The sequence below is a fragment of the Cupressus sempervirens genome, chromosome 10 (assembly GCF_028749045.1).
Source record: "Cupressus sempervirens isolate cs-2001-9-10 chromosome 10, ASM2874904v1, whole genome shotgun sequence".
Classification (NCBI taxonomy): domain Eukaryota; kingdom Viridiplantae; phylum Streptophyta; class Pinopsida; order Cupressales; family Cupressaceae; genus Cupressus; species Cupressus sempervirens.
Genome location: NC_143127.1, coordinates 582152858 through 582176315, shown reverse-complemented (window position 1 = coordinate 582176315; position 23458 = coordinate 582152858). Strand labels below are relative to the sequence as shown.

The 23458-nt window shown below is 34.9% G+C and overlaps 1 pseudogene; it reads right to left on the bottom strand.

Moving 5' to 3' along the window:
• Positions 1-589: 589 nt before the first annotated feature.
• The window catches only part of LOC149535208 (uncharacterized), a 70413-nt pseudogene continuing 47544 nt past the window's right edge, over positions 590-23458 (bottom strand).

The following is a 23458-nucleotide window of genomic DNA, read 5'->3' as shown; positions in this document are numbered from 1 at the left end:
TGGTTTACCGCCAAACCCGTTTAACTTCTGTTTGCTCTAATTTGTGCAGGTTACTTCTTATTTTCTATTAGTTTTCATCTAACCCTCTTTGGAAAGCTTGTTCTTTTTTTCTACAGTATCATTTTGTTACATTAATTTTTATTTGAAATGTTCAAATATATATGCTAGTTTTTGATGGGTTACAACCTTTCATAACTAAACAATGTTCAGATTTTTTTTACTAGAACAAGGATTTAGAATTTAGGGTACCATCTTGATAGGATATGAGTTTCAGAAATTAATCTTTTATAATATTGAGGAAAGTAATCCACGATGGTTCCCGCACTTCCAAAATCCTATGACCCACCAGAGGGTTTTCTTTGCATTTTGCTGCTGCCCATAACGTTCTCTGACATGGCATGCTTGGCAAGCTCGCCAGGTAGGGTTAATTTAATCGTAGTCTGCACCTCTCAAGATGAGAGAGTGTTCCTTTTGAAGTATTTGCCCAACTTTGAGGATTCTTCAACCAATTTCTCAAAAACATCGTTCATGAAGGAATTCATGATGGACATAGCCTTGCTAGAGATACCGATCTCAGGATGAACTTGCTTCAGCACCTTGGAATGTAGATCTTGTAGCTCTCCACACTCTTCTTCTTATCCCTTGCAGGCTTGGGGCCCCTTTTTCCACCCTTTGGAGGAGCCTTCTCCTTGGGCTTCTTCTCTGCAATAGCGGTGGGAGTCTTCTCCCCCACGATTTTCCTCTCGTCTGCCTTCTTCTCGATTTTCCTATTGGTAATTGCTTGAAATCGGGATTAGGAATTTGTTGTTACTGTAATTTTTGTTTGGGCTTGGCAAAGCACTGAGTGACCTTTCCGCTGCACCATGGTAGAGGAACTCGAGGTATTTACACTGGTATAACATATTATTTTTATCTGAACATTCTTACAATTTTTCCACTCAAGCCATCCAAACTGACGGACGCACATATGTTCATTTCACTCAACTCTTCCACGCTCATATTAGAGACTACCCATAAACAAGTGTTTTCATGCAATTAGATCAACAATTTTTTGCCCTACTCCAGAGCTTCTTGAACGATATTTTTTGGTCAGGTCACGCCTCGTGAAGTTTCCTCCTCAATCCTACCCACATTGCATTTTTTTTTTCAGATCGATTGAACCAGACCTAAATTGAACATTTAGCAAAATTTCTAATCATTGGACGTGTCGCTGCATTACAGAACATTATTTGTTAGTCTTAAGAAGATTAAAAAAGCTTTGTTGCTGACCCGAAATCTTTACTGGTGTCGGGCGGTTCCAATAATTAACCCCAACAACAATGGTCTTTCATTTTGCCATGGTCATCTGTACTTGGTTGAAGCCAGATGTATTTTCTCACGGCAACTCAATTGGATTGCTGTGTGCGCGAGGACCATGGAGTCTAGTCGAAACCGGCCCATCATCTGTACAATTTCTTCAAATTAATTTCGTCTGCATTGGTGATTCTGTCGTTTGAGGTTCTGAAGTTTTTTTTACTCTTTCCAGCCTCAATTCAAGGACAAGGAGACAAACATTGAGTATGTAAACGTTGCAAAATCCTTCTTCCCCTAGCTCGTTGTATTATACTTCTCGATGAAATGAGGAACACGTTTCAGATACCACTTCTGTGACTATGATAGAAGCTCTGTTATGGTTTTTATATAAAAAGCCCTCTTTCAAACCCAAAACAGGATGATATCTCCTAACAATTTTTTTGAGTTTTTTTAAAAATCATATAAGTTTTCCCCTCTCTCTATATTTAGATTCAGTTGTAACGTTTTCTTATCTTTTCATGCAAGATTCTTTTTCTTTTTTTTGAGCTCTTGACAGAGGCAACATTTGCTTTTATTATTGCCTTTTGTCAACCTATTTTTGGCATGTTCATTGCCTCTTGTCAACCTATTTTTGGCATGTAATCATTCATTGTCAGACAGCTCAAACACAAGTGCAATATTTTACTTTAAATCTCTCTTACTCCTTTATGTGGTTTTAAGTAAAAAAAGGAGAAGTTAAGGATAATTTTTTTAAAGAAGTTTTCTTAGTATTAAATATTAAAACTAATCAAAGTTTTATTATTTTTTTTTAATATAAAAATTTAAAGAGTTTTTTTAAATCAATATCCTCTTTTATAATTCTTTTTTTTTGCCATAATCTAGGAGGATTATTGTCTTTCATGGTGAGCCCATCCTTAATATCTTCTCACTTGTGTTCACCTTGCATGGAGATTTTAACTGATAACTTATGCTTATTGCTCTTTCAAATACTTCTTTTTATCTCAATTATTCAGGTTTATGAGTTATCTTACACTATTGCCTTCATTATTTAATGATTTGAGTTAATTGATCTATCTGCACATGGTTGCAGTTTTATGCTTTTATAGTATTGTTCTATGCCCATGTTGGCACTTTATGGTTTTATACCATTGATATACATGATTTATATATTTTTGTAAGTTGCATCGGGAGCCAATTTTTTATCAAGGTTAACTATGGTGGACCCGACAGTTTTAAACTGACTCGTAGTTACCTTTTCTGGCCCGTGGAGTATCCCTCCAACCTATAATTGGTGTGCACTTACTTCAATGGAGTTTCCCTCCATTTGTTCCACTTTTTTCCTCAATGCAAGGATGATATTTTATGGGGATTTCCCATTTCAATCTCTTTATCTCCTTGGTGTATGCTCCTAGTTTTGATTTAGTCATGGTATGACTTCCTACACTTTGCTCATTTTTGAGTGTATGGGTGACGAGGCTACCATATCTTGAAGCACTCCTATATTGGCGACTTTATTTGAGAAGTTGTTTTGACCCATGTTGATCTTTTTCCTCATGGCAATGATGTTGCTTGTCCATGATGGATTTCTTATTTGAAGGCAATATGTTGTTACTCCTCATAAACCCTTCCTTTGGTCCACATCGGCAATAATTCTTGGAAAAACTGTAACTTGAATTATTTGGTGCTTGAGGCACATGTTCTACTTATTTATTATTGTCTCTCTTATATTTCTTTGATAAATATACAATGTGATAATGTTCTGCATACTTTATTGCCTAGATCGTGAGTCATGTAGGTGATGGAGTCGCGACCCATTCACTTGTAGTGGGATGACTCATTAGTGGACTGTCTATATCCATGTGATTGACGCAATGTTGATGCAGGTTTCATTAGTTGGCCTTGTCTGTGGTCATTTGTGCATTAGTATGTTCCTTTCATGAGAGATTTATTGCATAAAGATTGGTCATTTTGACCCATATTATGATCATTTTGAGCTTATGACTTATTTTAGATATCATGTTAACTCCATTGCATGTTGGTGAACACATTCATTCATCCTCATTGATTAAATTATTATAACTTCATTTTTTTTACTAACTTGACCATTCAATGTAATTCTACTTGTGGATAGTTGCTTGTTTTTTGTTCTTTGTTTTTTTTTTCCAGGTGATCCATCAAAGAACCTTCTCGATTTTTCACATATGAAGATGTGTCTATGCTTCCACTTGATCACATTCAAAGGACTCTTGTAATTCTCTTGGATTTGCAAATTTACCATATGGCTTGAAGACAATCAAATCACTTCATATTGAAGATTAAGTTGTAGATTGTTGTAAATTATGGGTTTAATACCCCTTGATATAATTACCCCAAGTAAAGATTAAAGGGGGGTGTTAGAAATTGTAATCTTTCCTTGGTGTTTTTATAAACCAAGGTTAGACCTCCTTTATTTATTGTTATAGTATATTAGGCTATAAGCCAAGGTATCCTAATATATTTCTTTTTTGTCCTTTTTCCACTACATCTTATTTTGTCATCTAGTAGAATATGTGAGGACACATATTTATTGTAATTTGTAATTTAGATTATTCCTCCTTAAGAGGAATCTCACACTTGGCCTCACACACTTATGAATGGTGGCATTCATAGACATGGGAGTTACATTCTAACTCCTCTCTCTCATCTCTATTTAAGAGATGACCTTCTTCTCTCATTTCTCAATGAGGTTTCTTCCTCTTCTCAATTATTGTATGAGCAATTGCTCTTTTGCTCTCTCTCTCTCTCTCTCTCTCTTTCTTCTTAGGCTTTTCATGCCTCATTCATAATGTCACAAGGGGTTTTCTTTGCTTTCCCCTTTCCAAATATCTTGTCTCATGGTGTTGGAACTTGAAGCTTTCTCTCTCCTATTTTATGGTAATATCTTTTCATGCATTAACTCACTTAGATTCTTTCCTAGTTTTTGCTTATTTCCATATTTCTTTTTTCATTTGTAACAGTTCCCAACACCAAGGAAGGACAAATCAAAGAGTAGAAGGCTAGGCTAGAGTTTCACATGTTTTTGAAGATGTCAGATCATCAAATTCTAAAGATTCTAAAAGAGAAGAAGTCCTAGTTAATAAAAGAGTACTTATGAATGGTGAGAATGTACCTAATCAAAGAAGGAGCTTGTTTGATATAATGTGAAAATGTGAAGATAAGTATTATGATGTGATAATTAATGGTGGAAGTACTAACAATTTGGTATTAGAAATGATGGTAAAAAAGTTGAAGTTGAAGAGACAAAAACACTTGTGTCCATACTGTATTGCTTGGGTGCAAGATGACCATGATGCCCCACTTTTCATTCTCTAACCAATTGGAAAAAGTGGGTTCTTGTATTTTAATGAAAGGAGAGTAGTTTTAGTCTAGTTTGAGTCTAGGTCTAAGTCCCTTTAGGTTAGGTGAATCTCTATTAGACTTTTCCTTTTCTCCCTCTCCTCATTTCTAGCCAAGTGGTTTTTCATTTTTGTCAAGTGATCTTATAGGTAGGTTAGTGCCTAGTTTGATAGAGATTCATGTTACTCATTAAAAGATTAACTAAAAGATATATCCATTTACAACTTATCACTATTTGAAAAATTGATGCTAGCAAAATTTTTGAAATCATCTTCTCCTCAGCGAGTTTTCAACCCATGAAGTTGGTTTTTTGAAAAGGCAGTTTGGAATGAATAGGAATGTTAAGTGGTCCTTGAGAAGGTATTTTCATCTCATTTATAAATTTCCAACTTCAAGAGGGTTGTTCATCCAAAGTATGACTAAGAAAGGAAACATTAGCGAAGAAGTTGAAACCATCTTCTCCTCAACGGGTTATCAATCCATGAGGACAATTTCCCAAATTCCAAAGAAAATCAAGTTAATGATTAGATTAGATTCACAAGTTGTGTTCAGAATATCCCAGAATGATAATAGAAAAGACCTAACCATTGCAAAAAATAATAATCAGGATCTTACTTGGCGGACATTCTCCCACGGAGTACTCTAATGGTAACTTCTTGAAGATTAAAGGAAAATGGACAAGTAAGTTATGGAGATATAGAAAGTTATCATTGATCTCAATGAAATAGTGAAAAGAACTCTAGATATCCTTTAAACTCTTGCATTTACTATTCAAGGGGTATCTCCTTAAATTCATTCATGTGGCACAAATTCTGAAGATCAACAAATGAATTGAAGCTCCCATATATAGAAACATAAATAGTTGAATGAGCTACCACTCTTTCTTTGAACCATTATTTTGTCAATGTGCATAGTTTTTGAAAAGCCATTGATTGTTGGATTAGCCATTCTTTTCACTTTCTCAATTCAAATATTATTCTCAAAGTAATGGAAACTAAGTTTACGTGTTTTGATGAATTGATTGGAATCAAATCCCAATTATAGAATTTCACATATACTTCTCTTCACTTCTATGATATAGATGATTTTTAAAAGAGAGTAAAGTTTGAGAAAATTCACCCCATCACCGAGAATCTCTGAGGATGTAGGTTGGTTGAAGCTGCTATTTTTCTAGTTGTAGTTTAGGTCTCAAAACTAATCTACAAATTCATACAACATTACAAACCAGAGATAAGGAAAATTGTGTTACCCAATGATATAGTGTTGATTTCAATTGACAGGAAAACTATGGTTAATTGCCTTCATGTGCCATAATGGGAAGAATTCTCAGACTTGACCTTTAGGGGACCCATTTCTAAGTTCCACTACTACATTTGACCTTATTTTTCGCCCAAAATTTTTTACCATCAATTAAAAAGGTTTATGTTGGTCAGATTGGAGAAGGAAAAAATCCTCTTTTTAAAAATCTAAGCCCGTGTTGGTCAAAATTTTGACCAACACGGGCTTAATTTAAACATGAAAAAACATTTTTGATTTCATTGATGTTTGAGTGCATGAAGGAGTTGGAGTTGTGTAAGGGTTTTTTTCTACATTGTGGCAGGAAAAGATATGAAGTGGCGGTCCATCTTTTCAGATCTTGAATCCCATCCAATAGTTTAAGAAAGAGTTTCCCTTGCCTCTCATTCCTCCTTTCCTACTCAACAAACCATTTCAATCCCCAGCTGGTGCTTATTGTCGACAAGAAGATCGATCAGGGAAGGAGGGAGACAATGATATGATTGGCAGGTAATGCAATTTCTTGTCCCTAGCTTGACGCTGCTTGTGCATCTCCACCTGAATCTTGGAGGTGGCCATATTTTGGGAACCCAAGCATATGGATTACTTCACTCAAGATTGGTTCATTATTATTCTTGTTAAATTTTCTTTATGATTTTTTATAGTGCTTATTAATATCATTTTTCAAATATATTAAATTCCTTCATATTCGTACAATAGCCAGATCATGTATAGTATGTCAAATGAAATTTTGAATATGCCCTTGCATTTGCTTTCAGTCTACATCTTTCATTTTATTTATCTACCATGTGCAAAGCTCTTCGGATTAAGGAAAATGTAGACTTTACAGTATTTTTGTTTTTGAAGTAAACCCTCATTTTGGGTTTTATTCAAAATTCATGTATGAATCCAACCTCCAATATATATTGTGCTATGGAATGATTTTTTTTAATGCAGTTAGCATATCACCTAACGGTTCTGTCTTGTAACCAAAAAAATGATAATCCAAATTGATTTGGGAGCTATAGAGCATAAATTGTGTTATGGAATGACATTTACAATCATAGCAAGAGAATTACCTAATGGTTCAATTTTACACCCAAAAACATGGTACTCCAAACTATTTTGGTAGATTTTAGGCATAGATTTTATGTCATGGAATGGTATTTCCACTTATAGCTAGATTATCTAAGTTCCATCTTGCAACTAGAAACATGACAGTCCAAAATGTTTTGGGAGCTATCATTCGTATGTTTTGTGTTAGGGAATGACATTTCTAATTACAAAAATAGTATCACCTAAAGGCTAATAGCTCTACCTTACAACCAAAAACATGGTAGCCCAAACTGTTTTAGGAACTCACATGCATAAATTGTGCTATGGAACTCTTAACCAGTATGAAGTGGAGCACAATCTAGCTAATCAAGATTAGGCCATCAGTAGTTCACTTTTTAAAGAGCCATTGGCCTTTCTGGAAAGAAACTTAATTGCACACTTGATTCTATAATTAGCTACTAGTTTAAACCTTTATTTCATTGGATTTCATATAACAATTTGGTTGTACTTACAGTGTAAAATCCTCAAATTCACATTGTAAGAATTTGGCTTAGGCCAGAATTCACCCAAGAACTAAAGAACTCAACACAAGCACACAATAGACCAAAATAGATAGAGTATGATTAGAATGATGATATTCATTCAATAACTAGATGAGAGTACACTAGGAGTGCCTAAATATAAAGACCTCAGGAGAGCTTCTAGAATGCATAGAAGTTAGCATTATGATGTGTCATACAACTAGGCACATGTCCACCAGATATGGATTATCCTCCATTAAGCATAGGATTAAGTGTGATGATGTGAGGATAAGCCTACAATGGTGTAGCACACAAATCAGTGGTGTAGACAACATGTGCTAAATGAAGAGTGTGGATAACTGTGTTGTCATCATGACAACTCAGTGAATGATGCATACTCTTGTGTTGTAGACACCATGTGCATAATTAGAGTTGCATAACTCAATGAGAGCACACAAACTCCTAAGTGTCTCACCTAAAATAATAATAAAATAATGCAAAATAATTAAATAATGTATTAACCTAAGTAAAACTTAAGTGTAATAAGTAAATACTTATTTACACCAACACCCCCCCTTAAGTGCAACTTAGGGGAATGCCCTTAAGCTTACAAAATCTAGGATGAAATTCAGTATGGGTCTTGGCTACTAGGCCATGTTAGGTACCCACGTACATAATGATATGCAATCTACCATAAAGCGGGGAAAGAGGGAAAACCTCATGGGAAAAACCCTCCCCCAAAAAGAGAGATAAAGAAGGATGCATGGATGGATGGAGTAATCAAGACCCCCCCATTATGACATACATCTAGTATATACATAAGATAATGATGAGAAGAGGTAGAGAGATAGGATGGGCTCACCCCCCCCCCCCTAAAGAAGAATGCTGAATAGTGACTTCTCCGATGAAGAAGCTAATCCAAGATTGCAGAATGGTGTTCCTCCTTAGGAAGAAACAATGTCAAAGGTACAAATGAGACACTTTCATTGTGTGTAGAAAGAATCCCATGGATAAGTAATGTCTCTAAAACCTGCTCAACTAGCTAAAGAACCTGTCCCAAAGAACTGTCTATCTCTGCAACTGATGAAGAACCCTGCTGCAACTGCTGATCATAAGTATCCACAATCACTTCAGCCTGTGAGGATCAATCATGTAGAGAATGAGAAAGAGAGTCTGATGGAACCCTAATGACAATTGAAGAAGGAACTTCTACATCAAGAAGAGGAGGCAGATCATCAATACTGTCCCCCAAATCTGTCACTGAACCTGTATTTGGAAGACTAGAAGTACCTTGCTGTTCTGGATCTATCACTGTGGCAATGTATTCATGTAGACTAAACTGATGAAGCAAACTCTCACTATATCTATCAACATAACTCCATGTGTCTGAATCTGTTGAAGCACTATCACTGAAATCACTTTCAGTATCCACACTATATGATGTGTGAAGAGGAGTAGAGGAAAAGCTTGGTGAACTTTCCTCAAAATATACATCTTGCTCCACAAAAATCCAATGTGTCTCTGGATCTAGAAGTCTATATGCCTTCACATTGTTTTCATAACCAATGAAACTACAAGGTCAAGATGAATGTGCCTTGCATCCCCTAGAAGATCTCTTTGCCCATGCAGGACAACTAAAGACTTTGAAGTGTGTCACAATAGGTTTTCTGCTGCACCATGCCTCAAAAGGAGTTTTTCCATCAAAGGCTAGATGAGGAGAACAATTAAGAATGTGAGTGGCACTTGAGATTGCTTCGACTTCTAATGATGGATCTAGAGACTTGGCATGAATCATGCAACTTGCCATAGACTTAAGAGTGCGGATCCTCAAAGCTACAACATCTGTCTTATGTGGACTGAACGCTGGAAGAGTCTGAAGATCAATTCCCTCATGTCTACAAAAGTCCTTAAGTCTTCTATTCACATCCATGTTTCCATTGTCCATGTAGAGTACTTTGATGGCTTTCCTGGATTTTCATTCTACATGAGCCTTGAAGTCTAGAAACTTGTCCAACACTTCATTCTTACTATGTAGAAAGTAGACCCAAGTGAACCTTGAAAAGTCATCAACTAAGGTAAGTATGTAGTGACCCTGGCTGAATGTAAAAGGACCTACTAATACCATGTGAACTATTTGTAGAACACTAGTTGCTCTTGAAGACTTCCCTCTTTGTAACTTCCCCTCTGGATGCATATCCACTAAATCTGTTGAACATTCACCCTTAGAAAAGTTGATTTGAGGTAGATCTTTCACCATGTGGTATGTGCAAAGTTGCTGAAGATAGTGGAAGTCAAGATGACCATACTGCTCATGCCATAATTGCATGTTTGAATTGGATTGAGTTAATAAGGCTTTTGAAGAAGACCTGGGTACAAAATGAGAGAAAGAGTAAAACCTCTTGTGATCATTCACTTTCCCCACCGTAACCAAGGAATTATCTTTAAGACAGTGCACCTGAACTGAGTCTGGAAGGAACTCAACTCTATGTCCATCTCCAAGGTGAGTGATTTGGTAGATTGAGAGGAGATTTGAACTTAGGTTTGGAACATATAGAACCTCTTGAAACTCTCCATTTTCCATTTCCATGTTTTCTTTCCCTTCAATTTCCATTTTGCTATCATTCCCCATGAAGATGTGTGGTACCTTTGAGTGATTCAATGAAGAAAAATCCTCCTTTGAAGAACCCATATGATATGAGGCACCTGAGTCAAATATCCATTCCTTTGAAGAGTTTGCATTTTCCATGAATGCTTGCCCTTTTCCCTTAGAATTTGAAGAAGACCCTTTCTCCTTGTAAGCATTAGGCAATGGAACATTATTTTTCTTCATGATGTTGGTCAATTCATCAATGTTTTTGAGATAACACTCATGCTCTTCATGACCCGATTTCTTACAATAAGCACACTTATTCTTCTCCTTATTGTTGTTGTTGTCCCCTTTCTTGTTGTAACTAGAGGAATTGCCTTGTTGATTTGATTATGGTGTTGTATTTTCTACATCCTCAGATTTAGCTTTCTTCCACTTCTTCTTACCCTTTCCTTTGTTTGAAGATTGTACAGCTGAGTGTTGAGAACCCTCATTGTTGGCCACCAATGCTTTGGACTAAGGTGATTTGAGAATCCCCATTGATTTCAACTTCTTTTCTTCATCATCCAATAGGTTAGCATATTCATCAAAAGTGATTTTCTTTTAGGCAGACCCTAAGGTAGTCTTTGATGTGTTAAAAGAAGATACAAATGTGGAATACTTTGATGGTAGCTTGTTATGGATGAGATACATCAGTCTGTCATCTTTGATAGAACTCCCACAATCTATAACCTTTGTCCTTAATTCATTCACCTTGATGATGAAGTCCTATATTGAGTCATATTACTTAAGATCTAAGGAAACAAGCTCATCTTCAATTTTGAATACATCCTCTTTAGACACCTTACCACAAAGGCTTTCGAGGGTATCCCAAGCTTCCTTGGATGTAGTACATTTCTTGATTTGATAGATGATCTTATCATCTACCCCCAAACATATATCACCTATGGCTTTCCTATCCATTGCTACCCAATTTAAAATTTCACTTATTGATACATTATTACCTGCTGGTTTAGGAAGAGTACCATCTACATATTGTGAAACTCCATTATGCATTAAGTGATACAACATTTTGATTGACCATGAAGAATAGTTATGAGGAGTTAATTTAGGAAACTTAAAGTTTCCCATAATGCAAAAAATGAAAGAAAAGTGGAGAAAAGAGAGAACACAACACCAAGACCACCCCCCCTTTTCACTAAGTCAAGAAACCCCCCCAAAATAGATGCTTTAGGAACTTTATCAGTAGAAAGATTGCGATGGGCCACTTTCCAATTTTGGCCTTTGTGGACTTTTGATTTTTCTTGTTACAACTTCTTAATAGAGTACAAATTTGAAACTTTACAATGTGCTACAATTCTGAGGCATTACAAAGCAAAGAAAGGACCTATTTTTGAAAGTGACAATTTTGTCCACATAACACTAAAATCTGATGCTTGATTTGGAAAGTAGACAAAAAATAATGCACTTTCAAAAAAAATGGAACCTATTTTTGACTCCAGATGTGCCCGTATGGAGCATTTGAAGTTGCAAAATGCAGGATTATCTAGGTATAGTTGCCAAAAAATGCAAATTTTGAACAATCTGTGCACCAAAACCAGAAAATAACTACACCACTGAAAAATTTAGAAAGTTTTACCCAATTTCAAAAAAAAAATTGTACCTCATTTCGAGTTCAGATGTGCGAGTTATGGCCTCCTGAAGTTGGACTACAAAAATTGAAATGAATCTGGAGACAGGTTTCATTAGTGAATCAGGAGGTTAAATTTGACAATCATACGATTGTCCTAGAAGTTGTAATTTAGCTTGAAATGATGTCTAGATGGGCATCAAATTTAATCTCAGGATGATGATGATGTCAGCAACATTTTTGAGCCCACTAATGTGTTTGATCACCGTACTATACGGATCCATACGTATTGTACAAAAAAATCTGATGTGGCTAGCGACGTGGACTAGATCGTTGACTGCTCAGGCTATATAGTCAATGCTAACTAGGACAACAGTGCATGTGCTGACTGTATGTACATGTTACTATGCAAGTCCTGATGTGGTTGTAGAAGACTGTCAAATGATGATGTGGATTGTGTTTGTCCATGTGTGAGGCTCAGAAAAAATTGTGTGGCACAGGGGTGTTGTTTGCGTGGATTATTGGACTATTAGTTAAACTGCTACCGAATTTGATATTGCACTACCGGGAGTATGTTTTCCATCACTAAGGTCTACTTTATGACGTTGAAATTGGAAATGCAGTTGCGAGAGCAGTGGGCCACCGGATTGTGGTTTGTTGCCGGTGAGGACCGATGTCACCGAGATGTAAAAAACTTCTAGATTTGGTGGTTTTCTGTATTTGTAGGGGTATGGTCCTATGATTTATGATTTAGAGAATTGAATAGATCCACCGATTAAAATAATAAATACCCTGCAAATAAATAATAAAATTTGCCAAAAGATAGATAGTTCAGCCAGGGTGTCACTGTTATATCCCACATTCATGGGAGTAGCAGCTTATGTGCTACTTATTAACTGGAGGCCTGCAGAGATGTAAATGAAGTGTTCATAGTACTATGGTATAGCAGGGCCCAGATGGGTGTGCTATGGTTGTTGTTTCGGCAACCTTGTTGCCCAAAAATTTGTTGTGCCATGAAAATTGGTTGTCTCCTGAATTCATTGTTGTGGCCGGATGTGGCAGGGTGTGCAGTACGGCTCCAATTTGTAGCACTCGATTAATATAATAAAATATCTCACCCTCCAAATAAGTAAAATATATCTGCCAAATTTGTAGGCTGGGGGTTGATAGCCTAGTTCTACCAAAAAATTTCTCTAACCACGAATATACTTTCAAAAAATATTTGAATAATTTTTAAAAAAAACCCAAATAATGGCAAAGAAAAATAATAATAATTCAGATATGAAAATCAAACAATCAAATCAATGAAACGATCATACCCGAATTATAAATCAGGGCCTTCGGGTTCTGATTTGCAAATTTTTTTTGCCTCCCAATCAAATTTCACCTAATATAGGCAAATTTATAGTCGATCTTCACCAAATTGATGCTCTGGACACAATGGTGAGGTTAGATCTAGCTCTAGATGCTCCTAATTTTTGTAGATCCTTTGGATTTGTGTCGAGATGCTGAAGCATGAACGGTCTCGAATGGCTACGTGATGAGAATCTCCCTCAGCTCTGATACCATGTAAGAATTTGGCTTAGGCCAGAATTCACCCAAGAACTAAAGAACTCAACACAAGCACACAGTAGACCAAAATAGATAGAGTATGATTAGAATGATGATATTCATTCAATTACTAGATGAGAGTATACTAGCAGTGCCTGAATATAAAGGCCTCAGGAGAGCTTTTAGAATGCATAGAGGTTAGCATCATGATATCTCATACAACTAAGCACATGTCCACCAGATATGGATTATCCTCCATTGAGCATGGGATTAAGTGCGATGATGTGAGGATAAGTCGACAATGGTGTAGCACACAAATCAGTGGTGTAGACATGTGCTAAATGAGGAGTGTGGATAACTGTGTCGTCATCATGACAACTCAGTGAATGATGCATACTCCTGTGTTGTAGACACCATGTGCATAATTAGAGTTGTGTAACTCAATGAGAGTACACAAACTCCTAAGTGTCTCACCTAAAATAATAATAAAATAATGCAAAATAATTAAATAATGCATTAACCTAAGTAAAACTTAAGTAAGTGTAATAAGTAAATACTTATTTACACCAACACACATAATCAAGAATGTCAAAAACATATTTCAATTTTATTTACAAATATGTTGTCCACTAAAAATGTAGCATTATTGAAATTTCCAAATGTAGTTGTCCATACAATCTAAAATGTCAACCATAGCAGCCTTTTACTTTCATTTATATTTGGAGAAGTGATAAATATGAAAACCCTTTTCTCCAAATTTAAATTAGCATATACAGATTATAAATAAGGAATAATGTGATTATTTTCCTAGTTTAGTCCTTTGCCACAACTACTTTCCTCTGTCCCAAATTAAATTTCCCCTGCAGGCAGGACATTTGTGGTACTCAACCTAAACAACTGTAGGAGCATTACAACTTCTCAAGAATTTGGGTTATGGAAAAATTGTCATACAATAATCTTACTCTCTCAAATTCATTTTTGTTTAGAAGAAACACTTCTGAATTCTTTAGAAATGGTTCAACATTTTGTAATCTACAAAACTTTGGTAGCTTTGATAGTGCATCTCCTTGTTTTGAAATAAATTCCTATAGCATAACTCTCATCATTACTTCAAAAAGCCAAACTCATTGCACAACTACAAGTAACTAAGTGTTCTTACACACATCATGCATAGGCATTATTAATAGCAATCATAGGGTCTTTACTTACAACAACAATTTCATCATTCATTTTTCTGTTTCATTATTCCTATACAATTAGTATAAGCATTAGGCCTAGAGTCATTTCTTATCTACACACCACAACTTCCACAACTCTATCTTGTGGAGCTCTTGTTGCAACCAATTCAACATTTTTCCTTTTATTTCTTTCATTTCACTGATAATAATTAACATTCAATGTGAGAGATTCAAGATGACTTTTGTGATCATCCATATCATACATCCTTTGCTTTTAATTTTATCTTTTCTTCCAGGCGTTTCCAAACAATTTATAGAATTATTACTTTGAATTTGCAACATTACATTCTTCTAACCCTGAAAACTATCATCACTCATCCTAACATTTTACATCAAAATAGATTTAGGATATCATTGCTTCCTACTTCTTTATCCTTATGCTTGGACTCCCTACATGCAAGCCTAGGGCAAAGAATAGTAGGGGTAGAAAAGAACTGGGCCAACATAGTTGAATCTGCCCCCCACACCCTCGACTATTGAACTCAATTTGTAACTCACCGATCCCTCTGCAGTCATGCATTGAAACCTATGGAATAAGAGTTCCATTGAAATCTACAAGAGAATCTCTAGAGAGCAACCTCTAATTTGCAAAATAAGCTATTTAAAGGTATGCTTATTTTGATTCTTTCTAATTTGTTTTTCCAAAATATTCTTATGAGGGTTGATTGATCCTCATAATTCAAATATTCAAAATAGTTATTCCTCAAACTCTAACATTAAGCTCCATTACAATGCATTATAATATGTTATCCCAATGTGATCTTAGATCAATCGATATGTATCCTCATTTTATTCTTTTCTTTTTGTACATAGATGCATGTATCTGAAAGATGTAATACAAGGTTAGGGAGTTGGATCATTTGAAGAATTATTTCCCCCTTTAAATTGAAAAATTACTCTTATGAATCATTTGAAGAGGACCCTGAATTGCTTATGATCATCTAAGGTTTGAAATCGAGTCATCCAGATTATGTTTTTTGATTAAATCCTAGACTACATATTGTTATTAAATTGTCATAATGTCATGCATCCAGGTCTGAACCTTAGTGATTTTGATGATTAATCTATCAAATTATAATTTAACATTAAACTAAACCATAGCTACAATCCATGGTGATGGCTAATTTTTTTAAAAATCTCTTTACCCTTTGTAAAACACTAGTACATTTGCACTTGATTTTCTACCAAAATTTTTGACCAAAGCTATAATTCCTTCTTTTTTTTTCTTTTCATTCCTGTGTTGGTCAAAAATAAAAATTTTGTGGCCAATTTGGTCAAAATTTTGACCAACCTATGTATTCTTAAGTTGAATTTCAACCAACTCAATGTTATAACAAAAAAAAAAAGTTTCATTCATTCACGAGTTAAAAAGAAAAAATTTCATTCATTTACGGGTAATGCATTTCCTCATGCACCAATTTATGCCGATTGCTAGGATTCCTTGAGCTTTGCCACTGGCAAGGGCTTGCCATAGACCTGCTTACCACATGAGTGAGCACCTAGGTGAAGTGTAAGTTGGTTCATAGCTAGGCAGCAAGCCACGAGTCATTGCTTTCTATTTTGTTTGGCCGAGTCATGCACCGCAATGCCCTTTCTGATAATGCTTGCATTGTTGGCTACAAATGAAACCAGAAGAAGCCAATGATAGATTGGAGAAGAGGTCTAAATTTGCAACATTGCTCAGCTGGTGCCAAATTGGTATTTCTCCATTCTCCTTTTACTAGGGTTTCAACTTATGTGTAGTTGCCTACATTTTCAGACACTCTCCAAATGTAGTTGTTTTAGGAATTACCATATATTCTAATACAACTCATTTAAAAAATGCTTGTTTAAGCCATGAATATGGGATGAATTTATTGTATCCTAAGAATTTGATTTGTAATGGCTATGTGGCACCTCAAATTTTATTGCGGCTCATCAAAAAATACTATTCCAAGGAAACATTTTGGTAGAATAAGTGATAGGAAAAAGCTATGATTAAAAATGCACTTGCACATCTAATTTACTCTAACCAAAAACATTCTTAAGAAAAAATAAAGGATAAGGGATCAAGAACCTCTTCGTGAGCCAAAAAGGTTTCTATTCAAATCAATATGCATATTCGTGCTCATTTCTTTACTAGTCTGTAAATGATTTTTAATTTTTAATCTCCAAGATAACCATGAACTAAATGAAATCACCAACATCCAAATCCTTCAGGTTAATTTAAGTGTGTGGAATCCTTCATGCTCAATTAAAGCATGTGGTTTCCCTTATAGATCTATCTCTCTATATTAAAAAGAGAGAATGCTGTTTTTATTAGATATCCATATCACAAAACTACCATATTTTTCTCAATGTATATAGTCCCTCTTGGATAGTTCTACCTCATTTCAAGGAAACTATACTCAAATGTTAATTTGTTTCTTGGACCAATTTTGTGACAATTTTTAGCATGAATGTTTTGGATCATCCTATGTGATCTATCAACGTTACTCTCTCGTATCCTGATGATGGATCATGTAGTATGATCTGAAATGTTGATGCTAAAAACTGTCACACAATTTATCCCATAAACAAATCAACATTTAACATGGATTGTGAAGATCTGGTAGAGTTACCTATATTTAAGTCATGTCAATTATTCATGATACATTCTTGGACATTTATTATCGTGGAATTTGCTTCTACATAAACAAGATAGAAAAACACGGCTTCATGCCAAGAAGATCTTAATGCTAAATCTTATAGTTTAAATCTCATTGTGATGATAAAATAGAAAATGTTAGTGTACTTCAACCATGAACTTTACATTGGTTAGCATGGAGAATAAATAGAAAGCAAGCACAAATTAGTAATATATGCATACTTTTGATTTGTATATTTAGAAAATAAGAAAAGAACATAGATTAAATATGAGGGGTTCCAAGTAGGCTGGTTAATACCAGTCTCTTTCTAATTTATTCCTCTGATACAAAACTTTAGGAATACTCAAAAAATTGTTCCTTCTTGGTATCCAATTAAACATCTTCACATTAGCTCAAAAACCCTAGGTCTGAAACTGAATACATGCATGCTGAAGAAGTTATAAAAAAAATTAGATAGAACTCAACATATCTTAGGAAATTAAAATATACATCAGTTTGGTATATTTGAAATAGGATTGAAGCATTTCACAAACCTTTGTAACTACTCCTCTAAAACCTCACACTTGGTAATGGCATCTTTGCATTGCATGCACTCCTCCTGAAGCTCTAGCTTCAAAGCATCCACTTTTTCAGAAAACCCTTTCATCTCAGTTTCTATTGCCTTGAATTGAGATTTAATATCTGATTTATGTGAAATCATGGCTGCTAGTTCATTCTCTAATAACTACTTTGATTACTTAGTAGATTCAAGCTACATTTGCAAGTTTGCCAACATTTGTTCTGATTTAGTAAGTTGACTTTCTGTTTGTTCAAGTTTCTCTTTAGTTGCAGCTAGGACTACCTTTTAGATTAGCATTGTCACTCTTCAAATGTGTAAGTTATTCCTCCAACTCTGTAACTTGATGTTAGGTGTGATCAAGCTTCTCTTTTGTTACAGTGAAGACTCCTTCTAGATTAGCATCCTCACTCTTGAGACGTATGAGCTCTTCTTTTAACTCAATAATCTGATATAGTGTGTGTCCAAGATCCTCTTTGGTTGCAGCCAATACTATTTCTAGATTTGCATTCTCACTCTTGAAGCACATAAGCTCCTCTTCTAACTCTCCAATTCTGCTTACTTGGGCCTTCAACTCAGATTCCAAAGATTTTTTTTCTACTTGAATGATGTTAAGCTTCCTAATTATGTGTAAATTGCCACCAGCTAGTTGAAAGTGTAGGCTATTAGCCTTTTCTTCTCCTGAAAGATCTTAAGCACTTTCTTCTCTTCTAAAATTATCTATACTAATCGAATTATGAAGAAAACTAGACTGCATTAGGTTGGGGAATTGGTTGCCAAAATCTGTGGCTTCATTTTGGAAGATTTCATTGAAACCAAGAGTAAACATTTTTCTAAATTGAGATAACAAAGATATCAATTCAAAAATTAAATCTGTAATGTTTTCTTTGCACTACAAAAAGTAATCCACTAAGTGAGAAAAATCCTAAATTCTAAAAACTAGTTTATCAATATCTAATGATTTAAATTTTTGAGTCTTTTCAGGGTCTTGGGCTATAGATTGTAAGAAATTAACGACCCTGACAATAGCAGTTGCAAACTCTACATCAATAGAACTAATTCTAATCCTAGTATTAGAATGAGAAGTGAAGTTAGCTTTCATAGAAGACCAGATATGTTTATGAGAATCTCTAGTACTTTTAGCATCTATTGCCATGACATATTTGACCTCATCTAGTATTTTGTGCAAGTCTGCACCCTCAACATCAACAACAAGGATCATATCATTCTTTTCTTTGAGACTAACTAGGATAGATTCATTCCAATTGTTTCTAGCTTGTAGAACAATTAGATTTTCTTGTAAATGGTTCATTTTTTTTAACAACTCTGAGCAATCCTAATTGACAGTTTGAAGCTTTGATTCTTTTTGTGCAAGAGCTTCTTCTAAGAAAGCTCTATCTTCTTGATTAGATGAAATATAAAAACTTCTTGAAACATTCTTGTTAGTTATTTCATCTAAATTTCCTACTTCTGCCTGATCCAATCCAGTTGAATCCATGGAATCCAATCTCTCCATCTCAAGGAAATCATCCATCAAATCTACCTTGTACACATCATTGAGCTTCTTAGCTTTGCCAATGACCTTTTCTATTTTGATATGATCCAACTCTACAATCAGTGCTGAAGCCCATGACTTTGCACTAGGGTCACCATCATTCCTGTCCTTAGAAATGGAAGACAAGCTTGGTGGATACTTGTGCTTTCATTTCTTGATCCTTCCAAATGCAACTTAAGTGTAGGTTTTCCTTGCCTTTGCCTCAAAGATTCCAACTGTTGTTTAACAATGGAAAGTTTGGTAGCTGTTCTAGCACACATGACTCTAGAAGCCTTAAGCTCACTATTTTGCTTTGAGAGAGAATCTTTTAGCATCTTGTTCTCTTCTTCTATTGTCAACACTTTTCTTGTATGATATTTAGTTGCTTTCTGAGAATGTTCTTTGTGTCTATCATTTAATGTCTCTACTAAAGAACGTAGTGAACCGGTACCCTTACTAAGTGACTTCCTCAATTTGATATCCCCAGACTCCATTCTAGCAGTATCTACTTCAAGTTTCATTTGAGCCAGTGTAGTAGGGCCTGGTAATCATTTTTTAAGTAGACCTTTTAGTCTCTAACACTTAGCCTCTAACTTGGTAACTTTCTTAACTATTTCTATTTGCTGCTTGCTAGTAGCCTAGGCAGATTTCTTACTAATATCCCTTTCATCAATTATTATACCCAGTTCTTTGTTAAGCGCATGAAGTTTATATTTGAGGCCAACATTCTCACTTTCTAACATCTCAAGTTTATTTTGAAGAACTTTAGCCTCAGACTCAGTTTAGTTTCTGGCTTCTTGCAAATCAGATAATGCTTTTGAATTTTCCTGAAGAGATGTGGATGCTGCATTACTTCTTGCTTTTGCCTCATTTAGCAACTGCTCTAGTTCTACTATTCTAGAATCAAGCTCACATTTTGATTTTCCCCATTCTCTAGTCTTTTTCACCATATCCTCATGAAGCTTCTATTCTTGTTCCTCTCTTGAACTCCTAAGCTCTTGTGAAATTACCTGATTGAGTGTCTATATTTTTTTAAATCAAGTCATATTTGAGGGTTCATGATGAAGAAACTTTGAAATTAGTGCTCAATATTTTGATTCTATCACAACTTTTTGTTTAGCATGTTTACCAAGAGAAAATCCAAACATTATTGCATTAGGAGAGAAAGTATTTGATTTTGTAAAAGTTTGTTTACACTGTATTTATTAGTCAGAGAAAATATGGGAATTTCCTCTATACAGACTCATTAGTACTAATTCAGAGGATTTCACAACTAAAGTCTACCCCAAGCAATTCTCAAGTGCCACAATCAAGCTTTGAGACTATCAAGAGAGGTAACGGGCACCTAAACAAAAATCTTTCGGTTGTGGGAAGGATTAGTCCAGCATGGTGGATTGTTATGGAAAGGATAACCTCAAAGTGTTGAAGAAAAATTCATTGGGACCAAAGTTAAGGCATGAGCACAATTCTCCTGTAAGATCTTTCCTAAGTAAGAAAACCTGTTGATTTTTTCTTTGTCTCCAGCTCAAGAAAATCCAAACTCTAAAACCCATTAAACATAAGAGGCCTAGATTTACACTGAATGAGACTACCACTTTATGTTTTCTAGAGTCTCCAGATGGTACCATACCTATAAAAGAGTTATTTAGCCAAGGAAATCAAATAAAGATTGAAAAGATTGAAGAAGAAAAAATAACCTCACCTTCTCATGAATTCACTGTAAAATCCATGGGTGCTAGAGACTCCCCAAGACAATTCTGCATAGTACGTCCAAATAGTAGAGGATTTCCTTTGATACTGGAAAATTCCAAACACCCAAACCCCATAATCAACACTTCAATCTAAATATTAGTTATATTTTAATGCAAAAATGAATTCACATGTGAAACATAATTCCCACATAGCATAAGAGGGAAGATTGTTCGTACATGACAGTTCAAGCATGAGTCATGGGTACTGACTTAGTCAAATTGTTGTGGGACAAATCTCTAAAAATGGGGCATACGGGTTAAATACTAAAACAAAACCTAGCATAAGATGAACCCAAATGGAAAATAAAATATGGATAAAGAGTAGAGCCTTACAAAAATTCTTCAGGAAGTGGGCTTGATATTTCATTGTTCTGCAATAGCCTGCACATGTCACAAAAATTAGTGCATTTGTCTCATACTGTAATACTCATACCTTAATGCTCAGGAATTCATTTTAAAAAGTGATGTCTTGTTCTTTTCTTTAGAAATCAGTCAAAATGGATACAAAAATGTTCTTGTCACAAAATTCCCCAAAAAGACCTCAATAGAGACAAACAGATTGAAGTTTGAAGCCATTGCAACACACTTGCCTGTTGACACAAATGGATATTTTCAGGATATATTCACAATTGGCAATGCAATGAGTCCAATTATTTTAGATGAATGGCTTACAACCATGAAAATCAATTTCACTTGGGTTAAATTTCATTCTGCATATGTTGGTTTCAAGTATACATTTGATATATTTTCTAGAAATGGGTTTATTAAGTAATACGGTAACATAAATTGTCAATGTTTAGTTTCATCTGGATTACCATGGGCAGTAGGTAGATACGAACAAGATGGTTTCATAAACAAAACATTAGAAAGTACTATAATTTTTTCCTTAAGAATTGTTAGGGTTAGGTCAAGAATCATGGATACGATTGCAAAGAAGTTGCATATTCTTAGCGATTGCATATAAAAAATGGTCGTAGAATGCATGTGTAAAGCCAATTTACACACTCACTCAGCGTCTTTTTAATCGAGGAAATTTGAATGATTCACACTCATATATAAACTATTTCAAGAAAAGAAATAAACATTCTCTAAATGAGAAAATACAAACCAAAATGGTTGAGCACAGGCATTGTCATAGATTCCAAGATTTCTCCAACCCACTACTGTCTGCCTCTACTACTGTATACCTAGTTGTTGTAGGAAGCAATACAAAAGAATATCATAAGTGTATACCTAGTTGTTGTAGGTAGAAATACAAAACAATATCAAAAGGGTTATCGAGAAGCAAGAAGCATATTTAATCTGTAGCAATGCTGGAAATTTACCTAGCCTTGTTCTAATTTACAAGCTGCATACACAAACTCATGTGCTAATGGTCATCTTAGGCTTTTTCTTCATCCTTTTTTGAGAACCTAGGTTTGCTATGTTTTGGCGTGGGACTAACAATTTATTTGTTGTTTGAAGATGAGCTTCCCTCTTTCTGTGATGTTCTAACTGGATTTGAATTTTGCATTACTCTGAAGCTGCAATATTATTTTAAATAGTTTGATCATTTTATGTTGGCTCCTTGGTATTTCAATCAGCTTCTGAAAAAGATCCACCCTATTTTGTTTTGTCAAACGTCTTAAACTTTTTTGCATTATTCACTAGTTGACAGGATCATAACTCTGATACCACTGTGAATGCCTTCACTAATAACTTGCAAACTATCACTTAGAGGATAATGTTATGTCAATTTACATTGTAAAATGTTATGTACATATGTAGAGGATACTGTTTTTTAATTTAATAAGGCCATATTGTTGTTTGCATCAATCAATGGAATGCTCTAATTTCAAAGATACCCTTCCTTGTGTTTCTTTCAAAATTTAATTATATCTTTCTTGCTAGATGCACATGCCTTCAATGGAAAAATACACATAAACATTGTGTCAATTGTAAATTTGGATTGCAAATTGGATCTCAAGGCTATAGCTCTTCAACCTAGGAATACTGAGTACAATCCCAAGGTAAGTGGCTTGGATATTATTTCTATTTTATGTAAAAGTGTTATCATTTGTTCATGGTCACTTAGAATTAAATCTCTCTCCATAGAGCAACACACAAGCAAGAGTATGGAACTTGTCACTTGGGTGGTCTTCAAAGTATAGCCAAGATGCTATAATTAGTTCCTCCTCTCACTATTTTAGGTTCCTATTCTTCTTTATGAGCTTTAGGTCTTTTGTCTTAGCCTCATCATCATAGGCATCCTCAATATAATATGGATTTAATAATTGGGTTTCCATAACTCCTAGAAATTGAAGCACAATAGACTTACTTCTCAATTCAACAGTGAAATTCACATACCCTTTTATTATAGCATTAGATTCTACACTTATTTTTAAAATTAACATTGTATTGATTCAAATGAGGTGCTCCAGAAATGAATTTATTCCTTGGCTCTAAAGATTCCAGATTTAGGGAC